Genomic DNA, 8,033 nt, shown 5'->3' with positions numbered 1-8,033 from the left:
CTTCCTTCCGAGGAGTGGCTGGTGGGTTTGAACCACCAGCCTTCTGGTTAGCAGTCAAGTGCCTTAGCCACTATGCTACCAGAGCTCCCATCTATTGTCGATTAGAAGTATTAAATAATACAGTGGGCCATAGTAATCTTATTTTCCAGTGATATTCACTCACTCACTTAATTATATTTAGTGAGTACATACTATGTGAGATGCACTCTTCTCAGAGGTTGAGATCATCAGGGAACAAAACAAAGATTTCTGCCCTGTTCTATGCTACACTACCACACCCTGTGCTTTATGAAAGGAAGTAGAAATATTTATCAAGAAGGCAATAGTCAGTTGTGTTATTATAACATTTCCAAACACTGGAGGGCTAAACAGATGAAAATGGGATTTGTCCAAAAAGAATAAGGGAGGAAGAAGCTACTGAAACTACTACAGTTTTATATAGAAAGGAACATTTCAAGTTGTCTCCCAGGTGACACAGATGCTACTGGTCCACAGACCACTCATCAAGCACTAGTGAGAGAAGGAATGCATGAGCCTGGCTTCATGGGTGAATTCCACCAAATGTGTAAAGAAGAATTAACACCGGTCCTTCACAAATTGTTCTAAAAAAAAAAAAGAAGGAGGTGAATTCCAAAAGGCCCATCAACAGTTGGTTGGATTAACAAAATGTGGTCTATCCATATAATGAAATATTATTCGACCATCAAAAAAAAAAAAAAAAAAATGAAGTTCTAATACATTCCACAACATGGATAAATTTGAAAACATGCAAAGTGAAAGAAGCTAGTCACAAAAGATTGCATATTGTATGGTCCCATTCATATAAAATATCTAGAATTGGCAAATACATAGAAACAGCAAGTAAATTTGTGGTTGCCAGGAGCTAAGGAGTCATGGAGAATAGAAAGTGATTGATAATGGAGAGTTTCTTTTTGAAGTGATGAAAAGGAATATACTAAAAATCAATGAATTATACACTGTAAAAAAATGAATTTTATGGTATGTGAATAAAATCTCAATCAAGCTATTATTAAAAAATACATAGCCATTTGGAAATGGTGGTTGACTGATATTTCCAGTAAACTTGCAGCTATTGGAGTGGTCTAACTCTAATTGGAGAGTCCTGCAAGTAGATGTTGAACAAAGAGAATAAAATCCAGAAGCTTACTCTCTAAAATCCTTTCTAATCCTGAGATTCTTTAGTGAACAGATCAATGAAAAGACTGTGGTTCCAGTATCACACTTAGTGCTGCAGCATCACATGCAACTGATATATACCATGTGTTTGTCTCTTAAATTCTTTGGATGACAGGAGTTAGCATGGTCCTACTTTAACATTATCTTTAGGGAATTCCTGATGCTCCAAATTTTGCGGTATGTAAATATATAAACGTTGCTCAAGTGGACCTAAGTGAATTGATCTTCATATAATACATGTCTATTTCAGTGGCTTATGTGTGGCTCAATACCTATAAAGGAACTTAAAAACTTAGGACATTTAGATTCTCATAGACTGAGAATCAAATCCTGTACCATAGAGACTTGTTGACATAAAATAAAATAAAATAAAAACACAGTCCACTCATTAAAATTGTAGACTGTATGTCAACCACTTGGAGGGGGAATCTATGTAGGAGATCCTGGATAGAGAGGGAGAACAGTGTGGAACAAAACTGAAAATCATTTGGGGGAAAAAAAAGGGGTGGGGAGACCAGGCTTGCTGGTCTGATGGAGTCTGGTGGAACCACTGAGACTAAGGCCCTTAGCTGCACTTCAGATATGGAATTAAACCCACACCTGTGGCTTCCAGCCAAACAAAAGACAAGCATATGAGTTGAACATTCACCTGAGGTAGATACCTTCCTTGGAGAGAACAATCATGGGAGAATAGAAGAACTGTGTATGCACAGAGAGACAGCTTAGGGGACAGAAGTGCATGGAGGGAAGGACATAGGAAAGAGGTAACTATGGGGAAGAAGTGGGAGGGTAGCTGTTGCATTGGGGTAAATTGTAGTCAATGTCATGAGACAAAGTGTATATGAACTGCTACATAGAAAATGAATTTGCTCTGTAAACTTTCACCCAAAATCACAATTAAATTTAAAAAAAAAAAAAGTAGACCGTGGGGCCTGCCTGCCTGGGTAAGAAACTGGTTTCTGCTACTGATTTGTTGTGTGATTTTGTTTCATTTATTTAGCTTCTTAGCTCTTCAGATTTTTCATATGCAAACCAAAAACCCATTGGTGTAGAATTTATTCCTACTCATAGCTACCTTATTGATCAGAGTAGAACTGCTCCATTGGGTTTCCTAGGCTGTAATCTTTGCCACATGTTTCTCCCATGGAGGGGCTGGTGAGTTTGAACCAGTGTGTTACCAGGGCTCCCTCTCATATGCAAATAATAGTAACTTATTTACCTATGGTTTAGGATTAGGCTTGCTATGAGGGTTAAATGACATCACTAGGTGGCACAAATGGTTAAGCACTGGACTACTAGCCAAAAGATTGGCTATTCAAACCCACCCAGAGATGTCTCAGAAGATAGGCCCGACAGTCTATTTCCAAAAGGTCCAATCTTGAAAACCCTATGGTAGCAATTCTACTCTGCAGACATTGGGTTACCATGAGTTGGAATCAACTCAATAGCAACTACCAAGAACAATAACAACTTGAGAATTAACTGAGTTAATATTTGTAAAGCACTTTGTGCAGGAGCAAGCTCCACTTAAGATTTGTTAAGTAAATCCCACTGAGCCCAGTTTGGGTAATTTGCCCATATGAATGTCTATTTTGGAACTATATGCTTGTAGAAATAGGGTTAGTTAGCCTTCTAAGTTAAAACCGTCCATATCTTGGATCATTTTTCTCTTGTTAATTACATAGACAAACTTTTAATCAGTCTAGTCTCTATTTAAAATTTAACAAAAGAATGGGATTCAAAATTGATTTTGATGTATAGGAATGTAATCACTGGTTCATTGGTTTCAACATAAAATATATTGAGCCTTGTGTTTTGTTTTTTTTTTTGTTTTTTTGTCTTTGAAAAAACCAACAAGAGATGTGGTGAATCTGCCTCTTCTCTGGTGTTACTTCAAAATTTTTCTTACCATAAAATTGTGACATAAGCTCTGTGCATATTAACTCTAACTTACTTAGTCCTTAAATAGGTATTAAGATCTTCATTTTACAGATGAAGAAATCTAGAAGGATGTAAATAACTTCTCCAAGGCCAGAAAGGTAGCGAAGAGTGGTTGATATAGGAGTTAAACCCAGGGTGACAATGTCCCCTCTCCTGTCCTCCCTTGCACCTACCCTGGTCAATTATGTATACATTTTTCCCTTATTGAATTTTTTTTATATTTTCATGCTATAGAAATTCCTCATCATGAGTTCTCTAAAATGTAAACTATTCTACTGCTTTGCCTCTTTCAAGCTACGGAAAGAAAGGAAAACTATGAAAGAGACAGGTTAAAAAGTTGGGCCCTTGAGTTAGCCGCCACCCATGTATCAGCCAGAGGGAGCAGATATTCAGCTATTCCCAGAATTGTCCTCTGAATCTTTTGTAAACCAACCAGCAATTGCTCACTTCCCTTGGCTGCTTCTGAGGAACCAGCTGGATCCTTGTCAAGCCTGAGTGACTGACCTCAGGTCATTCATTTGCCTCTCTTCAAGGATGCAAGGCCCCTCATGCATTATCTGGAGACATTAAAGAAGCCTACTTGACATTGGACATCAAATTGATTTCATGCCAAAATTTCACTCAACCACAGGTGACAACCATTGACATGTCAAAGCCTTACAAGAAAAATAAACACATCTGATACAGAGTCCTTTGTTTTTGATGTCAGGTTGAATTATGCACCTTCTTGCAGATCTGACATGGACTCTGACTGCTAGCTAGTCAGCAGAGTGGAGATATGTAGGGTCTCAAATTGGAATGTTGGAGAAGGGCAAAGGACGACTGATTCAAAGATGGCCGTAAATTTAGAGCTGGGGGAGAGCCCTCTTTCTTCTGTGTTAATCATCTTCTTTTTCTCATTCAATTCTATGGAATCCAACTCTTCATTCTCTGACTCCTGCTTCAGAATGTTCAAAGTCACTTATTTGTCTGTCTTCCCCCAGAAAGCAAGCATGTTGCTTAGAAAGATCTTAAAACCGCCAGCAATATTCTTCTCTTCAGTCATGTCTGCTCAAGGTGACATATGTCATAAGACAAGCATTCTTAGCAGGAATCCCGGCTGTTTTGGCTTGGCTTAAAGTAAGGGCTGCCCACAGTTAAAGCTTTTGTCTGTAAGTATTTTTTCCCCTTCTATCTAGCCTGAGGGATACATAATCACTCCTCTGATGAGGTTCCTACTTTCAGCTTCCCTGCAATCTTTACATCCAGCTGTGTTTACTCTTTTTATTTTTTTGTATTCTGTCTGAGGAAGACTGAGAATTTGCATAATTAAGAATGACCTGAGCAATCTCCGCTAATGCCTCCACTAAAACCTCTGACTATCCCTGTTAACTAATTACATCTATCATTGTGTCAGACAGGTAAAAGACTCCTTCAGTCTGTTGAGACAACATTATTCACCTGGGATTATCAAAGGTTTCAATTCTGGCCATTAGCTGAAATTGCTTGGGTCATTCATTATGGCAAATTCTGCATCCTTTCCAGACAGAGCAAAGTAAATGCAGAATCAGGAATAGATTAAATAGCCATGCATCAGGAGCCTAATTTAGAACCTCAGCCCCTTCTTCTCCTTAAAGCTAAAGGGTGAAAAATGAACAGAGAAACCTTGTGTCTTCCTCTTCTTAGAACAGTGAATATTAGTGCTTTTGCTTTAAAATGTTTGGGGTAAATATCATTTCCTCAGTTCCATTTAGCCTCTTAAATGCTGGGCTTGACAAACCAATGAAAAACAACAAAATAAATCTTTAGATTTGAAACTAAATCCTTGAATGGGCGGCCACCCTCGCCTCCCCTTCTCAGCCTTCCCCCACTAACCATGGCTTGTGAATAGGGTTTTGAATCGCTCTTGGGATAGGGAAAGGTGGAGCATAATAGTAATGCAGTTAAAATTACTCTATCTGAACTGAAGGTAAAACAGGGAGAACTAGAGTAAAGATTAAATTTACACATAAACAAGGAGAGGGCGATGATGAAAATACCTTCTCTGGAGAACTTGGAATAATGATATGACTGTTCCTGGTCTGAAATGGTTTTGGCAAGGTCAGACAGGATACTCAATTACTTCTGTATGTCACAGACTGCATTTAATGGGCACATGGCTTCATCTGTTCCTGTCCTCACATAAGAATTCAGCATCCTTCCTCACCAATCAATCAATATATTCAGATTCTATTATGGACCAAGACTATTATGGACTTAGTAAGATAATATCAAGTAATATGGTAAAATATAAGTAGTTTATTACCAAATTAGAGAGACAAGTCAATAAAAATAAAAGTAACTAGCAATTCAAGATGGCTAATTATTGTTCCATATCGTGATAGTTGTTGTTGTTGCTGTTGTCATATGCCATGGAGTCGGACTTGACTCACAGCGACCCCTCCTTGGGTTTCTGAGGAGGTATCACTATGGAAGTAGATTGCCCAAACTTCCTCCCAAGGAGTGGCAGGTGGGTTTGAACCACCAGCATTCTAGCTAGCAGTCAAGTTCCTTAGGCACTAAAACTCACTGTCCAATGATAATGTTCAATTTATCTGTTTTAGACACATTTTCATGTAACGATCATGGATACTATATTTACTATGTTTGTGCTTGTCTTGAAGAAAATGGGCTGAGAAATCATAGTCCAACCCATTAGAACACAGAACTTTGCTCAATTTACATAAGTTATTAAAATTTATTTTTCTTTCAGCCCTTTGGAACACTGAAATAAGATCTATTTTTTTTTCCACTGTGCTAAGAAGTTTTTGCACAAAGGAAAACAAATAAGATGGAAATTTGGAGTGAGGAAATATCTCCTCTTATTCATTTAATAAATATTTATTGACTGTCTAATATGTATCAGGAGCTAGGGATATACCAGTGATCAAAACATATAACACTCCCTACCCTTAGGCAACTTATATTTTACTGTGGAGTTACAGATATCAAACCTTAAACATAATAAATTAAGAAAATTATATAATGTATTAGAAGGTGATGTCACATGCTGAATGCAACTGAAGCCATAGAGTCACATAAAGGAATTTGAAAGTGCTGGGAGATGCAAATAAATATAGCTGTAAGAAAGTCTCATTGAGAAAATGAAATCTGATCAAAGACTAGAAGGAGTGAAGAAGTGGGCTATGTGGATATCTAAGAAAGAATATTTCTGCATGAGTAACAAAAGCCCTGAAGTAGTAGCTCTCTGATCTATTGAAGAAGTAGCAAATATACCTGTGTAGTCAGAGGTAAAGGAGGAAGGAAAAGAGTTGTAGTAGGAGATGAGTTCAGAGATAACTAGGAGACAAGATAATGTGTCTTTCTAAACCACTGTAAGAACTTTGGCTTTTACTTTGAGTGAAATGAGAAGACATTGGTAAATTTTGAGCAAAGAAGTAAAATGCACTGATTTTTGCATTTAAAGACTTACTCTGTCTACCCTCCTGGTAGCAGAGTGTATGTGGAGGATGGGAAGGCAGGAGGAAAAGTGAAGAGACCAAAATCGTCTTGCTGTAAGGCAAGTGAGAGATGGCTGAGGATTTAATCAAGGGGGTAGCTGCAGTAAAAGGGAGAAGTGCTTGGATACTGAACACTTTTTGAAGATAGTGCTAATAAGATTTGCTGATAGAGTGAGTGAGGGATAAGAGAGAAAAAGAAAAGCCAATAAATGACCTATTGAGCAACTGGAAGCATGGAGATGACTTTAATTGAGGCAGAGAAAAGACTATGAGTGGAATAGGTTTTCAAGGGAAAGTAAGAAGTTTGGTGTGGGAATCCATTAAGTTTGAGAATCTATTAGATACCCAAGAGAAGATATTAAGTAGACATTTGGATATTCTAGTCTGCAGGTCTAGGATGGAAATAATTTTGGGAGCTGTCAGTGTATGTTTGTTGTTGTTAGGTGCCATCGAGTCGTCTCTGACTCACAGCGATCCTATGTGCAGCAGAGTGAAACACTTCCTGGTCCTTCACCAGCTCCATGATCCTTGTTATACTTGACCCCATCACCACTGCCACTGTGTCAATCCATCTCGTGGAGGGCCTTCCCTCTTTCATCGACCTTCCACCTTACCAAGCATGACGTCCTTCTCTTGGGAATGGTCCCCTCTGATAACATGACCAAAGTAGGTGAGATGAAGTCTGGCCACTTTTGCCTCCAAGGAGCATTCTGGCTGCACTTTCTCCAGGACAGACCTGTTAGTTCTTTTAGAATTCCACAGTACTTTCAGCATTCTTTGCCAACATCACAGCTCAAAAGCATGAACTCTTCTATGGTCCTCCTTATTCATTGCCCAGCTCTCACATGCATATGAGGTGACCGAAAATACCATGGCTTGTGTCAGGTGCACCTTTGTCCTCAAGGACACATCTTTGCTCTTCAGCACTGGAAAGAGGTCCTTTGCAGCTGACTTGCCCAGTGCTATACATTGCCTGATGTCCTGACTGCTGCTTCCATCGGCATTGATTATAGAACTAAGCACTGTGAGGTCTTTGACAATTTCAATCTTTTCTCCATTTATCATAATGCTGCTTATAGGTCCAGTTGTGAGGATTTTTATTTTCTCTATATTGAGATGTAATCCATACTGCAGACTGCATTCTTCAATCTTCATCAGTAAGTACTTCAAGTCATCCTCACTTTCATCAACCAAAGTTGTGTTACAGCATATTGTAGGTTGTTAACAATTCTTCCTTCAATTCTGATGCCACATTCTTCTTCATATAGTCCAGTCTCTGATTATTTGCTCAGCATACCCATTGTATAAATATGGTGAAAGGATACAACCCTGACACATTCCCTTCTTGATTTTAAACCATGCAGTGTTCCCTTTTTCTGTTTGAATGACAGCCTCTTGGTCTATGTACAGGTTCCT

This window comes from Orycteropus afer, unplaced genomic scaffold (genome assembly GCF_000298275.1).
Source record: "Orycteropus afer afer isolate SDZICR_OR568_19922 unplaced genomic scaffold, OryAfe1.0 scaffold00013, whole genome shotgun sequence".
Classification (NCBI taxonomy): Eukaryota; Metazoa; Chordata; class Mammalia; order Tubulidentata; family Orycteropodidae; genus Orycteropus; species Orycteropus afer.
Note: the sequence above shows the minus strand (reverse complement) of the source record.